The sequence below is a fragment of the Lipotes vexillifer genome, unplaced genomic scaffold (genome assembly GCF_000442215.2).
Source record: "Lipotes vexillifer unplaced genomic scaffold, Lipotes_vexillifer_v1.1 scaffold2315, whole genome shotgun sequence".
In the NCBI taxonomy this organism is placed as follows: Eukaryota; Metazoa; Chordata; class Mammalia; order Artiodactyla; family Lipotidae; genus Lipotes; species Lipotes vexillifer.
The window spans coordinates 290,898-318,294 of NW_006792404.1; the positions used below are offsets into that span (position 1 = coordinate 290,898).

Consider the following 27,397-nt stretch of genomic DNA (forward strand, 5'->3'; position numbering starts at 1 on the left):
GATGCGCAGGCCCAGCGGCCATGGCTCACGGGCCCAGCCACTCCGCGGCATGTGGGATCTTCCCGGACCGGGGCACGAACCCGTGTCCCCTGAATCGGCAGGCGGACTCTCAACCACTGCGCCACCAGGGAAGCCCAGGAATTTTTTTAAGTACTTTGTATATTCTGTATTGCTATGCAAGGATCAGCAGTTAGAGTTACGTGGGCTTATGAGCTAAGGAAAGAAGGGTACTGTGCATTTTTAAGGGCTCAATTGTGAGGACAGATTCTTAAAAGCATTATGCTAAAACTAGACCAGCTGTAGGCAACATCCAGTAAGTTTAAATACTCTTGGTGTCATTTACTGTTAAAAAGGGTGAGTCTCACTACTTTGTAGCAAATCCCAAATTATGTAATTGTTACATATGTAATCCAGATCTCATTAATATTATAATAATATATCAGTGAATATTTACAGTCAATATTAGAAATATTGCTTCATGACATTAATTTGCCTCTATCTTGTTAAATAAAACATGCCTAAAAAATGATACAATTGTTATAAATTGATAAAAATGTAATTATATATTTATTGCTTGTATAATTTTACTTAATTAAGGAATAGCCCTATATGTAATGCTTATTCAAGTTCAATAAATATTCTTAATAATCAATGCTATTGAAGCAATAACTGGCCATTGGCCATTTCAATTATTATTAAGGCTCAATTAAATACTCATTTTAAATATTCAATTTTCTGTGCTATTCATCTACATGACTTTTAAAATAACTTTAATTCAAGATGATTTCTTTATCTTAAGGCTTAGCTTGCGACATGTTTTAAAAATCTATCCAGATGGACCAAAACAACTTGATGGATAACTCTTAGGGATGACTTTAAAAAGACAAGGAAATGCTAGAACAGTTAGACCAAGTAAATGCCTGGGGTCCTGGTCCTTGCTAAAACCTCTCTAAGCTTCCTAGACTTTTTAGTTGGGCTACAGTAATAGGTGTTTATAGAGTTTCTCAGAACTAAAATCTGTTGCTGACATACCCTTGATGTTTTCAGATGAATCTCAATACTGCAGAGATAAATGGGTTTGTTTATGGGCTGGGGGGGTGCCAAGATAAACTAAGGACACAAGTAGTTCAGGCTGATCCCTTCCGTGACTCTGTTGGTGGGATGGGCTTGCTGTGGGTATACTGTAGGGTTGTTCGGCCAGTGTGTTCTTGCAGTCCAAGCAGTGCTGAGAACAAGAGCACAAATCTTAAACACACGGTCCAAGGATCTTCAAAGCTTCTTGAGGTTATGTAAATGCTCACAGTAACCCTATGAGACTTGTGTTACTATCATCGTTTTATAAGACAGGAAACTGAACCTCAAAAGCCATGTACCTAGTAAGAAGTAAACCCTGAATTAGAATCCAGAGTCCCCTAAATGGCAGAGCTCTGATCTATCCACTGTGGAGAGCTGCATACTCACTGAGAAAACAACCCAGGGGCTTCAGGTTGGAGCCTGAATAGTTAGATGACTATTCCTCTACTGGCCCATCACTAGAATGAACACCTGCGAATGGTTCCTTGGGGGTAAAAATACCTGATAAAAAGGAAGCACCTTACATAGATTTTAATCTAATAAGCGATATTCGCCTAGCTGATCGCACTATCAATCAGTTGACGTAGTCACATGGTCATAAAATGTTAAGACAAGAAGGGATTAGGAGTATAATCAAACCCATCCCTTCTTCAAAGTGGTTCCACATCCATGTTAAATTAAAATTGTGAGAAGTCATAGTTGTTTGCTTTTCCCATGTTTCCTTTTGCCAGTGCTGATTTAGGAAAGGAAAACATTGTGTCATTAAAAGTTTTCAAAAGAGTAAGGGAAAACAGAAAAATACTTGGCATATTACATTCATCTGAGAGACATTCATATTGTTAAAATGTGAAATCTATCAAGCAGACAGTAACTAAGCTGAGACGAGGTGTAAGGTATAATAATTCCTGGCAGTGAGGAGTACTGCTCATACGATCTACTCACTTTGGGTATGAGAAATCGCTTTACACTTCTCACTTTGACACACCTGAGTCAGAAAGCTATCTTTAACAATAACTGAAGGAGTTCCGTTAACACGTTTTTAAAAAACAATAAATATACAGGAATAAACTGCATACAGTTCACCTAACATAGTAAACTAACGTGTCCCTAGTTACATATGTACTAGTATGCATGTTTACTTCATTGCATTCCACAAATAAACTTTTTAAGGTTCTGTTTTCTACCTCTCCGCATACATTGTTTTTTATTAACATGTATTCAGCAAATATTTGTTGCTCGTCTACCAGACATTGGAGATACAAAGTTGAATAAGACATTTGATCTGCATTTATTAAAAATCTACTATGCCAGAGATTTTTGGAACAAGCAGCACCACCAGGTAAAAGTTAGATAGTTGGAAGTAGACCAGACAATAGAATGTGATCACTATAGTTGAGTAAAATATACCTAAGTAACCTGCCCTTGCTAAAATATAACCTGTATCTTTGCACTGAGGAAAACCTTGAAACACCTGAAAAATCCCTGCATGAAGCACCTTTGTTTAGGATCTTCTGGTATACATGTCTCTACAACTAAATTGGGCAGAAATTGTTTACTTTGTAGCTAATAAGGCAAAAGAAAGTTATGGATGGATGGTCACACAAATCCAGAATTTCTGCACAGTGGAAGCAGAGTCAGAGAGACACATACACCCTCCGTCTTCCCTCCCTCCACCACCTTTGCTGGAATAGTCTTAGTTTTGACTAGAGGCTATGGAGAAAATGTCCTTTATGCTAGTTCAGGAGTAAAGGGCTCTGTGAAGAACATTTAGCAGTTACACAAGTTATAAATTACAGAAATATCCTCTCACCATGAGAGTTTTGAACGTGATGGTCCCCTTCACACCTCTCCCCATCGACCTACTTTCAATTGGCACTTCTTTTGAGCAGTCTCTTTTGTACAAAAGCACTGGGATTTGTTTTTTAACTGAAATGGAACCATATGGTGGACATTTTGTCAATTAGATTCTAATGTCTTAGATGTCTTTTCGTATCAGCACATAAAGATCAATCTCATTTTAATGATGAAATATTTCAAATACAGAAATATTAGAATATGCTTAATACCTACTGATATATTTCTTACAGTTTTTATAATTCTTGGCCAACACTGTGATCTTTCTGAACATACAGGTGATGTCATCTGAATAGCCTTGTGAATATGTTCATAGTGCGTGGTTTTCCACAGAAGAGGTTGTTAGAATTTCTGAGTTACAATCTCTAACCATTGATAGATACTGCTGACTTTCTTCCAAAACGGCTCTGTTTATTGGCTCAATGGTGATGTGGACCTGTCTGTTGCCTCACATTATCATCTGCTCCTGAGACTATGCATCAATATGATGGGAGTCATTAACTCATTATTGTTTTAATTTTGCATTTCAGTGATTACTAATGTCGCTGAGAAACTGTTTCATAGGTTTGCCATTCCTTTGTATTTCTTCTCCAAATTTCACTTTGAATCCTTTGACCGTTTAAAAATAACTTTTGTCTTTTTCTAACTGATATTTTTAGAGTTCTGTACATATTCCATAAATTAATCCATTGTCTGTTAAATATATTTAAATTATTTCTCTTCAATCTCTCATTTGCCTTTTAAGTTTATAACATTTCTTGTAAAAAAAAATTTTTACATTTTTGGGGACTTCCCTGGCAGCCCAGTGGTTGGGACTTAGCCTTTCAGTGCAGGGGGTGCAGGTTCGATCCCTGGTCAGGGAGCTGAGATCCCACATGCCTCGCAGCCGAAAAACTAAAACATGGAACGGAGGCAGTATTGTAACAAATTCAATGGAGAATTTAAAGAAATGGTCCACATCAAAAAACAAAACAAATCAAAACAAAACTTTAAAAAGAAAGAAGGGGAAAAAGAAAAAAAAATTTTTATCATGTCAAATATATCATATTTTATGGTTTTCTGTCTTATTTAGGAAGTCTTTTATCATCTCATGATCTTTTTTAAATATCCTAGATATTCTTATATTTTTATATTTTCTCATGCTTTGCTCTTCTATTCATCAGATGTTTGTTTGTGTAAGGTGTTAACTAAAGGTCTAAATTTACTATCCATCTGTCACAAATTACTTATTGAATACTTTATATTGTCCCCATTTATCTGAAATGCTACATTTATCATAAATTACTCCCATATACACAATCTACTTCCAGGCTGTTTATTCTGTTCATGATCTACGTATTTATTCATGTACCAAGATAATACTGCTGTAATTACTCTACTATGTTTTGATAGTTAGGAGGACAATTGCTCCTCTTTTTTATTTCTTTTTCAAAATATCTTTGACTATGGAGGTGGGGGGGGGGTGGTTGAAATGGGTAAATGTGGTCAAAACGTCTAAATTTCTAGTTATAAAATAAGTCGTGGGATGTAACATAAAGCACGATGACTATAGTTAATAATACTGTATTGTATATTTGAAAGTTGCCAAGAGAGTAGATCTTAAAAATTCTCATGACAAGAAAAGAAAACTTTGTACTACGTATAGTGACAGATGTTAACTAGGCTTATTGTGGTGATCATTTCGCAGTATATACAATAAAGAATCATTATGTTATACACCTGAAACTAATATAATATTAAATGTCAATTATATCTCAATTTACAAATATAACATTGTGTGTATTTTCTCTAATATATAAACATAAATATGTCAATATCCATTTAAATAATTGTTGGAACTTGCATTAGGAATGCCTTAAGTATACAGAATTTTACAGGAATGAATATTTTTAAAAATCAATGTTTAAATTTGTTCGGGTTTTCTTTTAGGTCCTTTGGTAAAGTATTATAATTTTCCATATATATGTTACACCTTTCTTGTTAGTTTTATTTTTAGATATTTTGTGGGATTTTTTTATTGTTATTTTTGTTTACTATGAATGGGCTCTTTTTTCATATTTTTTAATTGTATATGCATCTCATATCCAGCAACCTACTCATATACTCCTGTCTCCTCCTATTTCTAATATACTTTTTTCAACCTTTTGGATTTTCTAGGTCCAAAATTAATGTCTGCAAATACTGAGAGCTTATTCTCTTCCAATATCACTATCTCTACACTGTTTTCTTATTACATAGGTTAGGACCTTGAGTACAGTGTTGAAGACAAGTGATGATAGTATTTTTGTGTATATCTTGACTTGAATGGGAAAGCTTTTAATAATTTACCATAAAATATTTTGCTTACTATAGGCTTCTGGTAGGCAGCCATTGTCGGTTTTAGGAAATGTGTTTTTCTCCTTAGTAGATATTTTTTAATTAAAAAATTAAAGCTAAATTTTATCAAATGGAGTTTTTTAGGCATCTGTTTAGTTGATCATATGGATTTTCACAGTTAATCTATTTAATTTACTAATTGATGAATTGCATCTATAGATATCCTGATATGAAATTATCCTTACATTCCTGAGACACACTTTATTTGGTTATGATGTGATTCTTATTTCCATTTGCTAATAATTTATTTAGATATTTGCATCTTTGTTCTTAAGTAAGATTGGCCTACAGTGTGTGCATATGTAACATTAGCCTCATAGAAAGGGTTGAGAAGCCTTCCTGCAGTTTCCATGCCATGGAAGGTTTTATGTAACAGAGAAACATCCAGTGACTTGACGGTTAACCATAACTTGCCTAAATAACCATTAGAGTTTCATATCTTTCCTAGCGTTAACATCCATATGACCATGGTATATTTGTTAAAAACTATGAGATTAATGTTGGCATAATACTATTAACACACTTTATTTTTAAAATATATGATTAAACAAATTTTACAAATAACAGCTAGCATCACTCAGTTTTTATATTATTTTCCTCCCACCTCTTATATTTCACCACAGTTCTTTAGCCCCAGACAGCTTTATTTCTAACACATCATTGCAAAAATCTGTACAAAAGCTGCAGCATAGAGACACTCCAAAACACTTGTTCTAACTGTCTGTTTCTTTGGAAGGGCCTCTTCAGTCTTACTCTATTGCTCTATCTCTCTGCACGAGGTGCTCTCTGTTCTGAAAAGTCAAGAAGTGGTTTGGAGAAGGAAAGAAAAGATAGGAGGAAAAGACTGATTCAAAATCAACCATACTAAGTGCAATGTGGATCCAGGACCAAAAAAAGGACATTAGTGGAAAAACTGGTGAAATCCAAATGATATCTGTAGTTTACCTAATAGTGTTGTACCAAGGTTGATTTCTTAGTTTTAACAAATATACCATGGCTATGTAGATGCTACCACTAGATGAAGGGTGTAAGGAAAATCTTTGTACTCTCTTTGCTACTCTTCCATATGTCTAAAATGATTCCCAAAATAGTTTCTGTCAAAAATTTTGAAAAGAAAAGAGCAACTTTTAAGCTTACAGAACTGAAAAAGGTTCCGGTGCATAGTAGTCATTAATGCTTTGTCAGCTCCTCTGTCATCCACCATCCCACATCCTCCCCAACTAGGAACCCAAGGTTGTACTGTTTAATCACTTTGTGCCTATGATATGAATTTTCCATCTAACAGAAGAGGTTATTAGTGTGTTTATGTGTGTGCGCGTACATGCACACAGGCACGTGTGAGTGGTTCTGCAGATAGCTGTTTAGACGTGAAGTTGCAGAAATAATAGTGATGATAATGAAGACTATTAGCTACCATGTACTCTGCATTACTTATATGTAAAGTTCTACGCTGAGAACTTTCCATACATTATCTTATTCCGTGCTCACAACAGCCCTATAAATTAGGCTTAGTGGCCTTATTTAGAAGGGAGGAAACAGACTCAGAAAAATAGGCCGCTTGCCCAAATTCACCCTGCCAATAAGCTCCATGGTTCAAACACAGATCTCCTTTTCTGACTTCAGAGATTATGTTTTAAAATGCCACTCAATTATGTTATTTACTTAATGATAATAACAATGTGACTGAAACTTAATTTCAAATAACATAAAGACTGACATTTGACTTAATATACTGCTTATCTAGGGTCATAAAATTCCAGTACCACCGTTAAGTAACTATCTGACCCTAGGGAAGTCACGATCTCTATTGTTTTCATTTTTTTCATCTGTAAGATGGGTATAATACCTGTTCTTTTACTGATGGTGATGAGGATTACATAAAACAATGTAAATGACCTAATACAATTCCTGATATATGGTAGGAACTCAACGAACATGAGTGTCTTTCCTGTAGCCCCATGTCATCATGGCTTTATTGGTATGTCTAGAAATAGCACCACTTCCTCACCCTCTATTTCTGTTTTTAGTTATACTTTAGAAGCTAAGAGAAACTATATAATTAATAATAATAATAAACATTTATATAATATTTATAGAGCAGTAATCACTATTCTAATATATATAAATTTAGACCTATGTAAACATATAATATACACATATTACTACATATGTAAAAACATATATTACATATGTCCTATAGTATATATTATGTAATATGTAATATATACATATATGAAAACATATACAATAACATATATATATATTCACATAATCCTCACAATTTGACGAAGTAGGTATTATGCAATTTTACAGATGAGGAACCTAGGTCAAGACAGTTAAATAACAGGCTCAAAATTAAAAGCTAATAAGCAGTAGATCTAGGATTTGAACTCTATCACGTGGGCCGTCGAGCTCATGCTTATAGCCACTGTTGGCTGTTTTTAAACAAACTGTCTTGATGATGATATTTGCTATCGATTTTAAAAGCTATAACATTAGTACATGTAAGATACTGTAGTCCTGTGTGGTAGAAAGGGAAGCCAGAAACTTAAAGATGAGAAACTTCGAAACTGCATATTTCCAATCAGATGCATACAGCCTTCTGTTGAACTCAAGCTGAGAACATTTGGAATATCTCATTACTTTTCAAAGGTGCGCTGCTTTCTTTAATTAATGAAAGAAAAATTATCTGTGTCCTTATTGATAGAATGACACTGTGAGTCGTCGTTGGCTGAAGCAGTGACATTGTTCAGTGATGGTTACAAAACTACACGGTGTCACTTAGCCTTGCACTTGACTGAAGCGACAGATGTAAAAATGACATTATTCTGACTGCTCTGGGATACGCGTCTGAAAGAGGTCAGGAGTGAAGACAATTTTACCTTAGGTCATCATTAACTCAAGTTCACAGAGATACTTTCAGATATAATCAAAAGAATTAACATGGTTTTGCCTGAATTCCCTCCACTTTAGATTATGTTACCCTTTTTTTTCTTGGTCTTTTGCCAGAAGTTGGATAGTAGGGGTGGGAGTGGGGGGATACAACTCCAAATGTAGGGAACAAAATATTTTGGATAAATCTTTAGCTTGGAAAGTGGCAAGGTGCTTTCTGTGGAGTCCAAGTTAGCACCTTGACCAGATTACATTCTAGCCATTTTACAGTTTCTTTTTCAATTCAAGTGCACAGGATGGATAATTATCACTTAACTCACAATATATTCTTACTGTCCAAGATGGGCATGACTGGCTTTACTGATTTAACTGGTTATTTATTTATTTTTAATAATAAAATAAGCTCCTTTAACTCCACTATTCAAAACAAAAGCTAGGGTCTTAATAATAATCAAAAAATAGCTACGTGCTCTCCCATCCCATCCCCCTAGCCCCCTGAAACGAAACATCACCTTTAATTCCTTGATAATCAGCCTCTCACTTTCCCTTTATGTGGTTTTTATTCCACCCTTATTCCTAAAAAAAATAACATTTTTATATTATTATTTTTCACTTTATGAAAAGGTATCATGGTGTATGTAATTTCTACTTAACAGATTACTAAGACATGAATATATTTTTTGCATGGCACTGCACTGCATGTCTTTTGAGTTGCTATATAGTTCTATATCCGGAGTTTGTTCAGCTACTCCTCCCCTGATAGGCGGTAGGTGGTTTCCAGGTTGTTTTTAACCCCTGTTATGAACAGCAGTGCTGCAAATATTATCCCGTTCTACATATGCAAGTGTTTCTCTGGAATATATTTCTAGGTGTGGTACTGCCAGGTTATAAGTGATAAATGCTCAAATTGAGGAGGAATATATTTTCCAAAGTGGTTGCATCAATTTTCATATCTACTCATAATTCTGCCAAATGATTGGGTAAAAGTTCTCTTGTATTAAACTTAAGTGTTTTCCCCAATCATTACTGATGATGAATATTTGTTCACAAAGGGAGAAGTCACTTCTATGTGATAGGAGTAGCAAGTCTAGGAATTTTAATTTTTTTTGTTCACAGATAGATGTCAGTTTATTATGACTTAACTATAAATGGAGATTTGGTACCCTGAGACAAGGGTGAGGAGAGGGCAGGATGATTTATACCTTATTGACAGGTCAATCACAGAAAATAAACGAAGGTTCATAGAAACTTCTCTGCTAGATAAAACCTCTTCCGAGTTCTCTAACTTGCAGCATAGAAGGTCAGTAGTTTTTCAGTTGTTTCTTGTTTTTTTCTGTGAGTACCTTGACTTCTACATGTATGTAAGGAATTCTGAGACAGGTTGCAAATCAGGGTCTCTACAGTTGTCTCAAGTTCCCAGATAAGAGTTCCAAAGCTCTTACATCGCGAGATCTCCTAAAGCGGTATCAACTGCTCTGGGAATTTTATTCTCAACATGTTTCTAGCCCATAAATTTACTGTGCTACAGAACTACTGCTATGCATTTTATTAATTTTGATCAAGAGCCAGCAAAATTTTCTGTAAAATTAGTGAACATTTTAGACTGTGCGTGCCAGATGGTCTCTGTTACAACTACTCAGCTCTTCCTTTTCACAAGAAAGTAGCCACAGGAACCTCATAAACATAAATGGGTGTGGTGATGTGCCAAAAAAACTTTATTGGTTACTGGGGGTAAGGGGAGGAGGGGTAAATTGGAAGATTGCGATTCACATATACACACTACTATATTTTAAAATAGATAACTAGTAAGGACCTACTGTATAGCATAGGGAAGCCCTTAATACTCTGTAATGGCCTATATGGGAAAAGAACCTAAAAAAGAGTGGATATATGTATAACTGATTCACTCTGCTGTTCACCTGAAACTAACGCAACATTGTAAATCAACTATACTCCAATAAAATTTTTTATAAATAAAAAACATTAAACATAAAACATTAAAAATTAAACATTAAAAAACAAGCAGTGAGCCAGATTCAGCCTATGGGTCACAGTTTGCTGACTCCACGTTTAAATTACCAGAGACCTCCATTGCCCTGTAGATGACACATATGTTACTAGTGTATCTACTAGCAGAGTGGCCAGTCATTTGGAATCATCACAATGTACTGAACACATACTTGCTGCTACTGTATGTTATAGTATATTATGGCATCATACTATCAATATAATATGCATTTATTTTTTCGGCTGTTTCTTTGTAAGTAGCCAGAAACCTACATCTAAACTTTTCCAATGATAACTTCAATTCAACAAATAAATCAAATGCCAGCTGTTTTTTCCCCAACAACTCAGCAAGGAGATACAATTTTGCCCAACTTACAGGTGAAGAAACTGAGGCTCAGAGAATTTAAGTAACTTGTTCACAGTCAAGTGAATACAGTGAATAAACAGCAAAAAAAATGAGTATCTGAGCTTGGATTTTCTAGGCCCAATGCTTACACTTCTTCAACTGAAGCGTGTCTCCCATGTGTTCACATGCACTGAAAAATCAGTGTGGTCTTTATTTCTGAACCCTAACAGCTACCACTACTAACATTTGTTGAAAGTTTATTTTTTTTATAAATTTATTTATTTGTTTATCAATCTATTTATTTATGGCTGCATTGGGTCCTCATTGCTGCACGCGAGCTTTCTCTAGTTGCGGCGAGTGGGGGCTGCTCTTCATTGCGGTGCACGGGCTTCTCATTGTGGTGGCTTCTCTTGTTGCAGAGCATGGGCTCTAGGCACGCAGGCTCAGCAGTTGTGGCGCACGGGCTTAGCTCTTCCGTGGCATGTGGGATCTTCCCCGACCAGGGCTTGAACCTGTGTCCCCTGCACTGGCAGGCGGATTCTTAACCACTGTGCCACCAGGGAAGTCCTGAAAGTTTTCTTTTTTTAATATACCCAACATTGTGCCAAGTCCTTTGCACACAGTATCTCATGTGATCCTTACTAAATTCTTTAATATTAAATTTTTCATATTCCTACTGTACACATGAAGAAACTGTAGCTTGTCAAGGTAAAGTAAATTGCTCAAAGTCACAAAGCTATTGACAGTAATTTACTGAATCAAAAATCACAAAGGAGCACCAAAGCTAGTGCCCTGGGCACCCCGCCTCCCTGCCTCCCATCTGACGCATACACAGACAGTGGGTGAGAAACTCTTCCAGGGAAAATGAAGACATTGCCTTAAAAATACTGGTCATGTAGCTGTCGGCTGTGAGTTATCATCATATATATTACGACCATTCATGTTTTTCTGCAATGTGTACTTTTCCTCCAGAGCCATAAAATATCTTGTGTTCTAATGTCCTCAATTTCCATAATCCAGGGTATATCTTTCTCAGAAATATTGCAGCTATTTCCTTTGAAGGGCAAAAAGAAGCTGCTTTCTGAGAGACTATCATTTCTGGCATGATTGTCAAAATACTGCTGAAACAGATTCTGCAAACATTTCTTTTAGAGAAGGTATACTTGTTTGCCTGAATTGAGACTGCCTTTCTTCATTCCTCTCTTCCTTTTTCCTTTCTTCCTTCCCTCCTTCCTTTCTCCTTCTTTCCTTCTTTCCTTCCTTCCTGCCTTCCATCCCTAGCTAACTCAATCATTCATCATGTATGTTTTTTTCATTCGTGCCACACTTACTGGGTGACTGCTAGGTGTCAGGCATTGAGCGCAGATAAAAAGATGACTAAACATGATAACTGTCCTCAGGAAGTATACAATAAAGCAAAGAGACCAGGTATAAAAACAAGCAAATGCAACAAAGCCTTGATACTCAACATGTGGTTCACCTGGGAGTTTGTTACAAATGCAGAATGGCAGACCACATGCCAGACCAACTTAATCACAATCTGCACATTACAAACGTGTCTGTGTGCACATTAAAGCTTGAGAAACCCCGCAATATAGTAATGTCATAGATATGTACTCAGCCGGGATCATCACGGGACACAAAGGTAGCAAAGGTCGCTTCTCTGGAGTGGGAGCAAGTATTTTTGGAAATGCTTCACGAGGAGTGATGCCTGAGCTGGGTCTATGACATGTAGTGATGGCTGCCAGGGAGATGAGAAGTAAAGATAACCTAGGGAGAAGGGAAGCATGAGCTGTAATGTCACTAAAGGCCTAAAAAAACTCAGTGCTCTTGGGAACCACAGGGAAGTCAGGATGAGTAAGGAATACCCCAAGACAATATTGGAACACATATGCATATAAGAGTCTGGCTAACCACTAGGCCAGGTAAGGAACTGGGAGTCTATCCTATGCGCCAGTGGTTTAGTACTGGCTGCAAATTAGAATCACTTTGGGAACTTTAAAAATACAGATACCTAGGCTTTACCCCCAGAGGTTATGATTTAATTGGTCTGGGGTCAGATTTAAGTTCCCCAGATAATTCAGATGGGCAGAGTGGATTGAGACCACTGTTTACGGCACCGGGAAGCCTTTGACAGGCTTTAAAGGGGACAGCAGCGTGACTGGATCACTTCCTTGGTGCCTAGAAGTCAACTTAAGAGCCTGTTCAGTCACAAAGAAGACACAGCGTGGGTATAAGCCAGGGGAAAGCTAAAGGGACCAGGTAGGTGACTGAACTGCAAGGAGTAGGCTGAGGTCACGCTCAACAAGGAGTGAGGGGGGCAGTAGCAAGCTGGCGAGCATATGCCCACCTGAACACATTTACACCCAAATTTTAAACTAAACTTGTCTATGAGCCAGATCTAGCCAGAGGATCACCAGTTTACAACCCCTGGCATAATAAGGCTGTTAGGATATTAAAATGTTAAGGACACAGAATCAATGGGCTTTGAAATTAATTTGGTGTAGCGAATGAGAGAAAGGAAATAAATTAAATGAATGCTGCTCCCGTTCACAAAAATAGGGACCAAAATAAGGAGGGAAAAGTCTGGGGGAGAGATGAAAGTTCAGTTTAGGGTATGTCGAGTTTGAGGTGTTTATGGGTCATACGATTAAAGACCTGAAATAAATACCCATCTTGTGCTTTGTTGGTTATTTGGGGCTGGGATTTGGTTAAGGAGTTGCCAGTGTGTGTGGGCTGAAGCCAGAAGAATGGCCGATAATCTCTTGAAGGAGCAGGAATAGTGAACAGACGGGAAGAGCAGCATTTCGGGCACTGAAAGAGCCTACCAAAGGCTGAAAGAGAAAGGTCAGTGAGTTGGACGAGCAGTGGAGGGCTCTGATGGAAGTTGGGCCAGGGAGGAACAGGGAGAGAGGGTCCACTTTACTTTTCCAAGTGCTTTATTTGTTATATGCTTTCTTAATATTGTTCTTAATATGAAAGATACAGACTAATTAGTTGACAATAATATCCTTCAATTTGGAATACTCCAAGGCCTACAGAATTCTAGAATAGTGGGACCAGAGATTCATTTACCTTAAACTTCTCCAATCTATACCCACACTATACCTAACAAGTAGATGTCAAGAGTCTAATTTAACATTACTGATGAGGAGATACTGCTACCTTATAAAGAGAGCTCTTTCTTATGTAAAGATCTACAAACCTAAAAATTTTAATAGCTACTGAACATTAATTCACATACTATACTAGACTCTGTGAATAACAAGCCTGATTCATCTCAACATTTATTAGGTAACTCCATGTACTAGGTACTGGGGATATAGAGAGGAATAAAAATAGGTTCCAGGTCCTTGAAGAATGTATAATCTGATGGTGAAGACAGATGTATCACCAGATGCCTTCTATATAATGTGGCAAGTGCAGCCAATGGCATGCGTCTTTGTGATGAGAGTTGCCCGGCCTGACCTCAAGTGACCTGGCCTGGGGTTCTGAGAGTGGTAAACTGCAAAAGTCTTCTGGAAGACATTATACCTGAGCTGAGTGACGAAGGGGAGTAGGAATTGGGCAAAGAAAAGAGGGTAAGGGTCTTCCAGGCAGTGGGAATGAAAATGAACAAATGGCCTGCCCTGGGGACTGTGTGTAGAATGACAGACAGTCTGGAATAACTGGAAGGTTCACTTGGCCGACTAAGAGACTGGAGGAATGGTCCACTACATCATTTGGTTTGCTGGCCCAAGAAGCTGGGATTACAAAGTGCCTTGGTCTCAGCAACCTTTGTTCACCCAAAAGCTAATGCAGAAACCCTCTAAGTAAAACAAATACAGAACTTTCAAATAATTGCAATCCAGAGGCATATTTTATCATTTGCATTATAGATCCGTTTCTGGGGTATCTGTGGAAGATGAACTTGAAGGTACAAGACCAGAGGCAGGAAACCCAGTTATTGCAATTTTCTTGGAGACAATGATGAGTTCTTAAGTAGAATGGTAGCTGTAAGAAGGAAAGGGTGGGGAGAGGCGTAGGTGGCCAACTTCAAAAATAATGGGCAGGACTTCGTGACCGACTGGATATAGGAACTGAGAAGCAAAGAGGAGTACAAGAGGACTAACGGGTTTGATTCAAGCAAACAGGTATAATATGAAACACTGCCACAGTTCCTGCCCTAGAGAGACTTCTAAGTTAGTCAGCAAGATTCCTGTTTATTGAAATAACACAACAGTGCACCACAGGGCGAGGGTGACAAAAGCGAGGAAGAGAATCAGTCTCCTCCATGCACAAAATTAAAATACTCTTTTGTTTGCTCAGAAGGTCTGAATAAAAGCCAAAAAAATTAACCTCTGGAAAAAAGCTCTCTAGTGTTATTTCACAACCATGAACTTATCAAACGCTACACTTTAATGAAGAGGGTGAAATAGGTTCAAATACCGAGACTGCTGGCTTGAAACTGTCATGTGAAAACTTTCGTTCTGATTAATATAATTGAAGCGTTCAATGTTCATCTGCTAAATTGCAATCAAATCAGTAAAATGTTATTCGTTTTTTAAAAGAATCTGTCAGAAGTTCTATGGGTACTCTGCCAACAGTGACTTGGATTTGCACAGCTTAACTGCAGGTATTATTAGTTTATAAAGGGGTAAACTGAGACGCTGAAAATTCAATCCCTTGAAGAGGTAGAGTCAGTAGTTGACTTGCAAATAGACCACCAAGGTCCCCAATAGACCAAACTGATACTGTCCCTGGTACAAAGTGGAACAGATTTAATTAAGATTCTAAATCAATGTATTGAGAGGCACCAAGTTAGGTACTGAAAAATTCACCAACTTCATTCTATCCTGATTTACCACAAACAGGGCTTCCCTGGTGGTGCAGTGGTTGAGAGTCCACCCGCCGATGCAAGGGACACGGGTTCGTGCCCCAGTCCGGGAAGATCCCACATGCCGCGGAGCGGCTGGGCCCGTGATCCATGGCCGCTGAGCCTGTGCATCCGGAGCCTGTGCTCCGCAACGGGAGAGGCCACAACAGTGAGAGGCCCGCGTACCGCAAAAGAAAAATAAAAGCTTTTTTGACCTGATTTACCACAAACATAGATTCCAACTCAAAAAATCTTGAGACTCTCTGTGGGGTTTTCTGCAGAGTATAAAACATAGTTTCTGGTACCATAAATGAATAAATAATTCATGCCCAGTTCTCTATTTTTCTAGGTCAGACATGTCAGTATTACCCTCACCCCCTTCTCCCACTGTTGTTGTTCCTCCTCCCCCCCATTCCATATCCATCTTCACCTCATCTTCACTCTCCTTGCCATCCAGTCTTTGAAAGTCCTTACACTAAAATATTTAAAGACATGGGGGAGTACTTTCACCTCTTTGAGAGAAAGCATTTACAGAATTATATTACAATAAACATCAACAAGTAGTAATTGAATTTCTCTGAAGAAGACATACAGATGGCCAACAAGCACATGAAAAGATGCTCATCATCGCTGATTATTAGAGGAATACAAATCAAACCTACAATGAGGTATCACCTCACACCAGTTAGAATGGCCATCATCAGAAAATCTACAAACAACAAATACTGGAGAGGGTGTGGAGAAAAGGGAACCCTCCTACACTGTTGGTGGGAATGTAAACTGGTGCAGTCATTATGGAAAACATTATGGAGGTTCCTCAAAAACTAAAAATAGAGTTGTCATATGATCTAGCAATCCCACTCCTGGGCATATATCCAGACAAAACTATAATCCGAAAAGATACACGCACCCCTTTGTCCATAGCAGCACTATTTACAATAGCCAAGACATGGAAACAACCTAAATGTCTATCGACAGATGAATGGATAAAGAAGATGGGGCACATACATGCAATGGAATATTACTCAGCCATAAAAAGGAATGAAGTAATGCCATTGGCAGCAACATGGATGGACCCAGAGATTATCATACTAAGCGAAGTAAGTTGGAAAGAGAAAGACAAAAACCATATGATATCACTTATATGTGGAGTCTAAAATATGATACAAATGAACGTATCTACAAAACAGAAGCAAACTCATAGACACAGAGAACAGACTTGTGGTTGTCCATGAGGAGGGGGGAGGGGGGAGGGAAAGACTGGGAGTTGGGGATTAGCAGATGCAAACTATTATATATAAGATGGATACAAGGTCCTACTGTATAGCACAGGGAACTATATTCAATATCCTGTGATAAACCACAATGGAAAAGAATATGCAAAAGAATATACATATGTATAACTGAATCAATTTGCTGTACAGCAGAAATTAACACAACATTGTAAATCAACTATACCTCAATGAAATTTTTAAAAAAGTAGTCACTGAGTTTCTCTTATACACTAGGAAGATAATGGTGAAAATACAGCCAGGTTCCTGCCTTCATGAAGCTCAGAGTCTACTGTGGTGAAAAAACCACCACAGTTAACGCAGGAAGTACAGGGTCCCAGGAAAGCAAATAGCACAGGCACCTAACCCAGCCATATTGGGAGGGGGGATTTCTGAAAGGGACAATTACCTGGGGAGCAAGAAACATAAAGGAGAATAATCAACTACAAACATACATGGCAGTGGATTCCAAGCCTGGCTGCACACTAGAAACCTCCTGAAGAACTTTTACATTTTCAAATGCCCAGGTTCCCATATCATTTATATCAGAATCCCTGGAGGTAGCGCCCAGGCATCAGTATTCTTTAAAAGGTCCTTGAGTGACTGTAATGTGTGGCCAACGAGGAGATCTACTGCTCTACAGATTGAGGCAAATCAGAATTTCTAAATGAAGGATTGTCATTCAGTCAGTCTCAATATTAATTTTCCTCTTCAGAATGCTGCTAGATTCCTCTAAAATTTTAAAATTCTTCAGACATTTAAAATATATACACAACAGCAACAAAACAAAGGGAGAGAGAACACAAAAGCCAAGGACTCTGCCTTATGTTGAGCAACATATTTAAAGTTCACAAAGAACAGGATAAAATGACATTGTTTTAATGCTACAATGCATCTTTTTCATTACTCACACAAGTTTTTTACTCCATTGTCATAACCAGTTTATATTTCTAATGGAAGAGATTAAGTATACTATCAAACCTGAACATTTTCTACACAGATTTGATGCCGCTACCTGCAAGAGGGGTTTTGAGTTTTGTTTGTTTTGGAACAACAATAACAACTATTATTTAAAAATTAGAGTCTTTTCACAGTAGAACCACACAGTTAGGCATAAGTAAAGTTACTGGGTGACAGAAAAAAGAAACATTCAAAAAGCACCTCCTATGTTCCAGAGACTGTAGAGGGTAATTTTTTTGTTGTTGTTGTTTTGCGATATGCGGGCCTCTCACTGTTGTGGCCTCTCCCGCCGCGGAGCAACAGGCTCCGGACGCGCAGGCTCAGCGGCCATGGCTCACGGGCCCAGCCGCTCCGCGGCATGTGGGATCTTCCCGGACCGGGGCACAAACCCGTGTCCCCTGAATCGGCAGGCGGACTCCCAACCACTGCACCACCAGGGAAGCCCTGTAGAGGGTAATTTTTAAAATATGTTATTTAATTCTGGCTTTACAACCCTCTGAGGTGTAGATTAACATCCCCACTTAGTATAGATAAAGAAACCAAAGCGCAGAGATTAAAGGGATGTGCCACGTGCCACACAGGACCTTGTCCTCAGGGCTGCTCGTAAGCAAAGCCCATACCGCTTGCCTTGGATCTAATGGGCACTTCTAGTAAGGGGTGTTATAACCACTTCCATAATGAGTCAGGTGGACTTGAAAGTAAATTACAAACTTCTCAGAAAACAACTCCTGTTCTTAGTAATCAAGTAACTCTTTCATAAATTAATATAACTTTTACCTGACAGCTCCTTAACCACAAGGCAACAAATGCCTACAACTTGATGACAACCATCATCTTTATTTAAGTTGTGGGGTTCTGAGGGGGAGAAGGCTATTTAACCTATTAGACTCTCCAAAAACCCTGAAGAAATCTAACAAAACAGAACGGAATGTGTGAGTCACATGAAAAGATATCAGAACGACAAATTTTAATTCATGATTTTTAAAGCTGTCTCTAGGCACTACCATTAAATGATAAAAACAGTTTAGACAGCTAAAGATTTTAGGGCTGGAAAATGCTCAATGTTGAGGGCTGAGAGTTATTAGATATCTAGTTGTTGGGGAAAAGAAAACAAATTGCCCAATCTATTTAAGGAAACATCTATTACCTAGATCTTTAAAGTGATTTTGTTAAGTTAATATGCCTATCACGCTATGCTTTGTTCCCTAAGAGTGATTTGCAAAACTCAAGGCTCACTTCTGATAAATACAGGATTTCTAGGCATATGATTTGTGTGCCAATTTCATGCCCGTGGACATTCTTCCTTAACCCCATTTTCCTTATTGCAAATTAATTTTATTTTTATGGAGTGTATGCATCCTTTCTGTCACAAAGGAGTATACAGAAATAAAATAATTTTTATCCAGAATATCTACTTGGGTGCCACAGTAAATAAGATACTAGAGCCAAATTTGGGGCAAATATTAATATCTCCTAACCAGTCAATCCTCAAAAGCAAAATTATTTGCTATTACTGACATACTCCAATGTCTGTGAGGACATGACGTAAAATCTCCATACTGCATCTCCCTCAGACAACCTGTGGCTTTCAGTGGGAAAAACACAGAAGTTTCCTGCTTATGTTCTTAAGACAGAAGAGGGAAGAGAGGCAGGGAGGACAACTTTCTTTAATGGAAATCCTTGGGACTGGCCCAGAAAGACAGCCTTCTCTCTTCCTAACCAAAGGCTTGCAAGGACAGGGCTGGGCCCACGAGAAAGAAGGAATAAAGCAGGCAATGTAGGCCTGTCTTCACTTCATTATAGGCCAGAATCCCTGGCAGCCAAGATCACAAACTTACAAGATCTGGTTGTCTTAAAAGCAAAGGCATTAATTGAGAAAGTGTCAGGAGTTTACAGAGTGGATGGGAAGGAAGAAGCAGGCTTGGAAAATGGTAGAAACTAAGGCAGCTGTGGAGAAAACCAAGAGGCAGGAAGCACTGAAATGATATTTTCAATAATAATTTGGCCAGGACAAAAAGACATTGAGCATGGGAGGGTGGCTGCAGGATTACTGCCCACCACAGGACACTGTCCCCAAAAGGACAGGGATGCTATCGCTTGGATCAATTTGAAATAGCCCTCTCCTTTTTATTTTCAATCAAAACAGAAATTCCTCCTAGGCAGGAGGATCCAGTTGGCTGAACAAAGTCACCTATCTCACGTTCCAGTTGGCTTAGGCGGGAGAAGTGGGAAGACCCTGCCCCAACGCTGGACTCCTGCCAGTAAACACTGGTGCAAGAGTCAGCCAGGGTTGATTCTATTGGGTTGGTGCCTGTGCTAGATGAGTCGGTTAGCATTTTGAATATTACCCCAGAATTCCAGCTCCCTTTTGCTGAAGGCAGAGTTGTGAATTCTATTAAGACTCACACATTATGACATGCTCTCAAATAGGAAGATGTTGGGCAGCCAAAAAGTTGACAAATATCACTACCAGACGTGAATGAGAACAGCCGAAGAGTCCTCTTAGCTCATGTGTAATGCAGCCTCACTTAGCAGGGCAGGCAATTACATATATTACTGGGGGAACATGATGTAATTTGGGGAATAAACACGCACCTCCCCAAGACAGGAATCAGAGGGCCCTTGGCTAAAGATTTAATCAAATACTTATTAACAGTAATCTCAAAGCTTTGACTGGGTCTTTGTGTATTTGAAGAAGAGGTCATTAATGGGTAGATGGCTTAGCAGTGGGTCCTTTCTCATGCCTGGCCAGCCCTTCGTGCAACAATTTGAAAGGAAGGAAAGGAAAGAAAAGAAATAAGATTGCTCTCCATAATTATGTGAAGTACCCACTCCAATGTATGGAGAATCACCTTATTCACTGAAGGAGTTCAGGCTGCAGTGTCTCTGAGAATTAATGTTTGTCCTTGGGAGCTCCATGTATATGTAAGTGTGTTTAATTCAACTCCCCTAACGGCTCCTGTTACGACAATGACAGAGGTACCTAAGCAAAAGTATCCTTAAAAGTTCTGTCTCTAGCAGAGATCTCTCCAGAAGACCTGTCATTTACCAAGGTGTCTTCAACAAGTGTGCTCTTAACGAAAGGTTCCCATGCAGGGGTGCCACTGGGAGAAGTTTTCAGGACACAGGAATATCTCCAGTAAAAATTTTTCTAGTAGTTGCCCTAGCAGTGCTATTGCAGTGCACACACTGGATTCGCTCACCAAAAGTCATTCATGACTCCCCTTGCCTTTGCCTTTCTCTACTGAGCAGGTTCAAGGACTGACATAATCACCTTCCCAGACCCCACTGCAGCTAGGGTTAGTCATGAGTCACAGTCTTGGCCAATAAGTATCTGCAGAAGCCCAGAGTGGGTGTTCCTTCTCAAATAAAAAGGAACACCCACGCTAGATGACACAACTTTTTCTTTTTCTCATCCTTCTCTTTCTTCCTGCCTGGAACAAATGATTCAATGCCCGTAAGTGCAGCAGCCATCCTGCATCTATGAGTCACAAGTTGAGTCACAAGTTGAGGATGATAGAGTAGAAGTTAGAAGCCTAGTGCCCGATTGCATCAGTGGGCCAGTGACCCACTCCTGGGCTACTGGTCCTCAGATACCATGTTACGCGAAACATATCAACCCTGACCAGTTTAAGCCTCTGAGCAGGTGATTTTGTTACTTGAAGCTAAATGCAATCCTATTAGTGTAGTGTCTCTAGCAGGTGTTTTTCTAACATGGGTGACCCCTATGACAGTAACATCCCTGGCAATGTTCAACATTGTCTTTATAGTTTGTTTATCTTGTCTTACCATGATAACAGACTCTCACTGACGCATTTAACAATGCTATGGTATGGACCATAGGCATCTTTCTTCTGTGATGCTTATTCGTGATGTGATTCGTATTTCTATGCTTTTTCATTTTGATTCCTAACATTTGAACCGCTGTTGTTAATAAAATCTCAGATTCATTACCATTCACTGTTTACTGCTGTTATCTTGTTGTTATCACTGTTGTATTATTTTGTTTTATTTGCCTTGTTTTGAGCTGTCCCCAACTGGGAACTTGAAAACAAGGATTAAGAAAGTAAGAGAGGACATTTTCTTTTTCATTTATTTGTATTTCTACAAAATTATATAAATAATATTTGATTATATAAACTATACAAAATATACAACTATACAAAATATACTGAGAATAAATTTAGTTCCACTGATGGCGAAAATTTTTCAAATTGTTATCCTTCTTAATGTTAATCATACTTTTAGATTCTAACACATAACCATAAATCAATAATATCCTTCTTTTCATATTTTACCCTCTTAAAACTTCATTTTCTCCCTTAATTTGGAAGAAACTATGGTCGAAAATAATGTAAATATCAGTTTTAACTTTAAAAAAGGATTTTGGGGGCAACAGCTGACATTCAGGAAATATGAATTAATAAGCCTTATTATTATGAAAAAACACATTTTTTAAAATTTTAACTTGTTCAATTCCTGTACTTCTAGTTTTATTTGATTAAAATGTTTTCCCTTAAAAACCTTATAAAGGAGAATTTATGCCTTTACTTATTATGAAACATGTTTATAGTTTCTTTTAAATGGGCAAATTCTGTGGTCTTCTCTTGGCACCACAAAGGGCTTGTGAGTGTTAGTCTGAGCACACAAGATTGGAGTGGCTTCTATATTTGAAGGTTGATGTCCATCACTGAGTAATGGCTCAGGACATAAGAGCTGAATAGCTTCTATGTCAGAAGGTTGCTGCCCAATACTGAGTAATAGTCTATCACTAGAAAGCATTAAAGAAAATAACTGTCCTTGGGGTTTGGGGGCTTTTTTAAAATGATGTTTTTATTATTTTAGAACAACTTGATTTAACTAAACAGAGCAGCAGAAATTCAGTTTGAAGTGTGTATACGTTCATTACAACTCACAAACGATAAAGGCCAGACTCAACATGGATGTATCAGGAGATAGATATAATTTGCACAGATGTTGAAGTCTCTTTGACACTGACTGCAAAGAAGACCAGAGCTTCTATTTGGAACTGGAAGTTGAATTTGAGATAAGTCCGGTGACATTTGCAGGAAACAAAGGCCCACTGATAAATACTAAATTTAGAAGGGTCATCTTGGATTTTTATCTCCAACTGTGTACTCTTTTTGTCGACATATAAGTTATTCATTTAATAGTCCTTTATTTGTTTCATTTTGGAAAACAGGAAACATGAAACCAATCCTACTTTAAATATTTCAGGGTTTAGGATTCAGGGAGAATTTCCAAATTTTCTAAAAATAGCTCCACATCATTCATGTCTTCTTAAACTCACAGAAATAGAACCTTTCCATGCTTAGGACACATAGAAGAAATAAAAGGAAAGAAACACACCTAGGTTGAAAACATCTTATGAATAGGACAGATGCTACTGGCAGACCAGGTACAACAAATATAGCTAAAAATCCTGGTTAGGAATTTGTTGCCAGTTATGATTCTTGCTTTCAACTTCTAAAAACAAAATTTTTTAAATCTTCCAAAGTAGTTCACCTATAACGACTCCATGAGGAAAGAAATCCATTTTCCAATTCTGAAACAGTAATAAGAAACACCCAACTGTAACTGGCATTGACTTTCCAGGTTCTCTACATGCTTACAATCTATAATCAAAAGTAAATTAAGAGGGACTTCCCTGGTGGTCCAGTGGGTAAGACTCCGCACTCCCAATGCAGGGGTTCCGGGTTCGATCCCTGGTTGGGGAGCTAGATCCCGCATGCAAGCCACAACTAAGAGTCTGCATGCCGCAACTAAGAGTCCACATGTCACAACTAAGAAGTCCGAATGCTGCAACTAAAAGATCCAGCATGCCGCAATGAGGATCCTGCGCGCCACAACTAAGACCCGGCACAGCCAAAACAAACAAACAAATGAATATTGAAATTAATTAAGAAAGAAACATCAGATTAAAAAATGAGTATGTTCATAATGACAAGATGGTAGTAAAACAGAGGAAAATATTAAGGACAGCGTCCCTGGAGTCAAAATTCCTGGATCCAAATGTAGCTCTAGTATAACAGTTCTCAACCACGGTCCAGATCAACAGCATTAGCAACACCTGGGAGCATGCTTAAAATGCAAATTCTCAGGCCTGATCCCAAACCTACTGAATTAGAAACTCTAGAGATGGTGCCCAGAAATCTGTCTTTTAACAAACCTTCCAGGTGATTCTGGTGCTTGGTAAAGTTTAAGAACCACTGATCTAGCACTTAGGAGCTATATGATCTTGACCATAATAATAATTTTGAGCCTTGGTTTTCTCATCTGTAAAACAGGGGGAAATAACAGTCTCCTTTCTCTCTCTCGCTCTCTCTCTCTCTCATGCACGCACGCACACGCATGCACACACACACACACACACACACACACACACACAAAGAGTTCTGGGAACATTAAAAAGCAACTGAAATTCATGGAAAGCCTTCAGAAGAGCACCCAGCGTACAGTAAGTGGTCAGTGAGTTTTAGCTCCATGTAAGTCATTATGGGCTTAAAGGTAACAATGTTGTTAAATAAATAGTTACTGTGTGGTTTGGTGCGATGTTATGTATGTTCCTTTTCTGCACACAAAGGGATGTCACATCCATTATGTTATTTTATCCTCACAGAACACCCATGAGATGGGAGGGACAGGAACTATAGTCCTCTTTCCATGTATATTCAATGATTATGTATTAATTACCTAGAATCCATGTGCCTAGCCCTGTGCTAGATGCTGCAATACAACATGAACAAGATAAAGAAGGTCCCTACCCTCCAGAAGGTGACATTCTCATTTAATTCCAATCAGCCAGTAAGGCACATGGTTCCTCATGAAATTTATAAAAGCAGTGAGAGGGCTTATTGAAAATATAGATTCTTTGGGCAGACTTTCTAAGAATTTGATTAATTAGTATTGGGTTGGAGCCCTGGAATCTGAATTTTTGATAACCGTCCCAGATGATATAGATACAGATGGTCCAGGAAAACCACAGAGAAAAACCAACCAAGAACACGTATCTGTGTACGTAAGAACATATCCTTACAATACAGTGTGAGTCTCATGATAGGAGGAGCTCAGGATGATATGGGAGAAGGGGACCATCCTTGACTAAGGGATCCCTATCAGAATATCTCCAAGTATTCAATTTCAGTGGTTTTATAAAACAAAAATTTATTTCTTGCTCCTGCTGTTTGTGCATCGTGGGTCACAGAAACTAGTTTCTATCTTAGTTACTCAGGGTCCTAGACTTATGAAGCAGCCGCTGTCTTGAACGCTGCCAGTTGCTGTGAGAGAAGGGAGAGAAAGCTGTAAGGGCTTTGCATGAGAAATTAGATGTGTGGGTGGAAAACAACGCATAGCCCTTCCTTTCATAAATCATTGTCCAGAATGAGTCACATGACTCCACTTACCTATACAAGTGCTAATAAATGCAATCATACCCACAGAATTAGAGAAGAATCAGGAAATCAGTGAATAACAACAACCATTATTTTGAGATCATTTCATAGATGATGAAACTGAGCTTTAGCAACAAATAACTTCCCCCCAAAATAGCAGAGTCAGTAAATACCCCAAGAAAGATTCATTCTTCAGTGTTTTTTATGGCATCCGGTACCAATGAGACTCAAACTCCAGCCCTATCTCCAACTGCTCTTTTGGGAGCCAGAACTAAATCAATAACGTTTGCTTTTAGTGATCCCTGTTTTAGGTGTTGATGGTTCCAGATGAACGAGACATCAATCCTGTCTCCAAAGAGCTCGTTTTCCACTGGAAGAGACAGTCACAGCACAATGAACATAAGACACCTCAGAATGTGATAAGCAATGGACCAGAGGGATGAATGTATGAACTAAGTGACATTCAACTGCAGAAGGGGAAAATTATTCTGCAGGGTGAGTAAGGAAAGGTTCGCAGATGAGGAGATGTTTGCAGTGAACCTGCAAGAATAAGCAGAGTTTTGCTAGTAGGAAATGAGTGGTAGAACACCGGGCAGAGCTGACAAATGGACATACAGCTAAGGGTCTTATTTTGGGAACTGTAAGATGCCCAGGATAGTCTGTCCACAAGGGTTCCTAAGGTCAAGAGTGTCAGAAACTTTCAAAGTAATTTGATTTGAGAATGAAGGGCCTAGAGTGGCATGCCCAGGAGCTTTTCCTTTTCTTTTCCCAAGTGGAGATGCTGATTAAAGTTTCTAAGTAAAGCAGTAGTATTTGGGTTAGAAAAAAAAAAAGTGACTCCAATTATGGAAAAGATGGGGCTAGAAAGAAAAATGAAAAAGATGCTTCTGGGCTAGGTCAAGTAATCAGAACAACGAATGGTAACTAGGACTACCTTGGTCAGTCATTCTAAAATCACAATTGATCTTCCAAGATGGAAATTAATATCAACCAAAAATACTGCGAACACAGTTAGTTAGGAATATAAGAGGCCAATTCAGCTACCAGCTGTATAAATGTTTGAGGACGAAGACGATTAGACAGGAGGGTGAAGGAGGACAGGTAGGTTGGTCTACAATAACCATTAGCCCATTAGAATGTTCCAAGAATCCTCTGCATTTGAATATTTGAAGGGGATAACACCCAGACTGAAAGAGTATTTTGAGGTCCTTTGAACAAACCCATTATTTGACAGATGAAAATACAAGTGCAGAAATGGCGCATAAGTTTTTATCAAACCCAGTTCTAAAATCCAGTTCCAATAACAAATGTATCATAGACTCGGTATGCTTTATGCAGAGGTGATCACTAAAGTACTCTTCACAGCAGTGGTTCTTTTGATGCCTTTAGCCTTTACTCATAAAGAACCAGCTCCCTGTGACCAATGAGGCTTTCTCTATTTGCTTCTACAAAAACTAGTTTACAGAATCCTCATGGGAGCCTTCCTGTGAGTATGTGTACAGAAGAGAGCGCATGTATTGAAAAGCTCAAAGAATAAGAGTTTTGATGGGTAATGATGTATAAAATCCTTAATATTTGCTTATACAGTCATCTCTTGATTATCCCATAATGGATTATCTAATTTTCAGATTATCCATGCTCTGTGTTTCTGTTTTAAAAGGAGGGTTTCAACAGAGAGGAAAAGGGATATATTTTGTGCAGTCAATTCTTCAATTTGTTAGCAGTTGTCATATTGTATACAACAAGATCTTTGCATACACTAGTGTCTAAACCCCTCATTTAAAAAGATCTAATGGCAGGGGGTTTCCTGATGGCTCAGTGGTTGAGAGTCCGCCTGCCAATGCAGGGGACACAGGATCGTGCCCCGGGTCTGGGAGGATCCCACATGCCATGGAGCATCTGGGCCCGTGAGCCATGGCTGCTGAGCCTGCGTGTCCGGAGCCTGTGCTCCGCAACGGGAAAGGCCGCGACAGTGAGAGGGCCGCATACCGCAAAAAAAAAAAGTAGTGATCTTGTAGAAGTCATAAATATACACTGACGTGACAAAGGAAATCACTGAAATGGGAGACCAAAGTACAAGAGAATGTATTTTGACAAAATATATAAGCAGTTTGACACTCTTTATAAAATACAGATAAGGCCATTAAACTAGCATCATGTGATGCCAATAACTAGAAGAAATGGTAAAATTCAACATGAAAATATTACGTCTAACCAAAGCAATAACTAGTAATTTAAATGGTAGGGGTTAAAAGTTATTGAGTAGGGGATTGGTTCAAGACGGTGGAGTAGAAGGACATGCTCTCACTCCCTCTTGCAAGAGCACCAGAATCACAACTAACTGCTGAAC

General features: G+C 38.4%; 1 non-coding gene and 1 pseudogene across 1 annotated transcript; both read left to right on the forward strand.

The window, feature by feature from the left end:
- LOC103091054 (regulator of nonsense transcripts 1 pseudogene) overlaps positions 1–27,397 on the forward strand; it is a 133,573-nt pseudogene that overhangs the window by 33,692 nt on the left and 72,484 nt on the right.
- TRNAG-CCC (transfer RNA glycine (anticodon CCC)) lies at positions 23,301–23,373 on the forward strand. The gene has a single exon. It is a non-coding gene; the product is annotated as a tRNA-Gly (tRNA).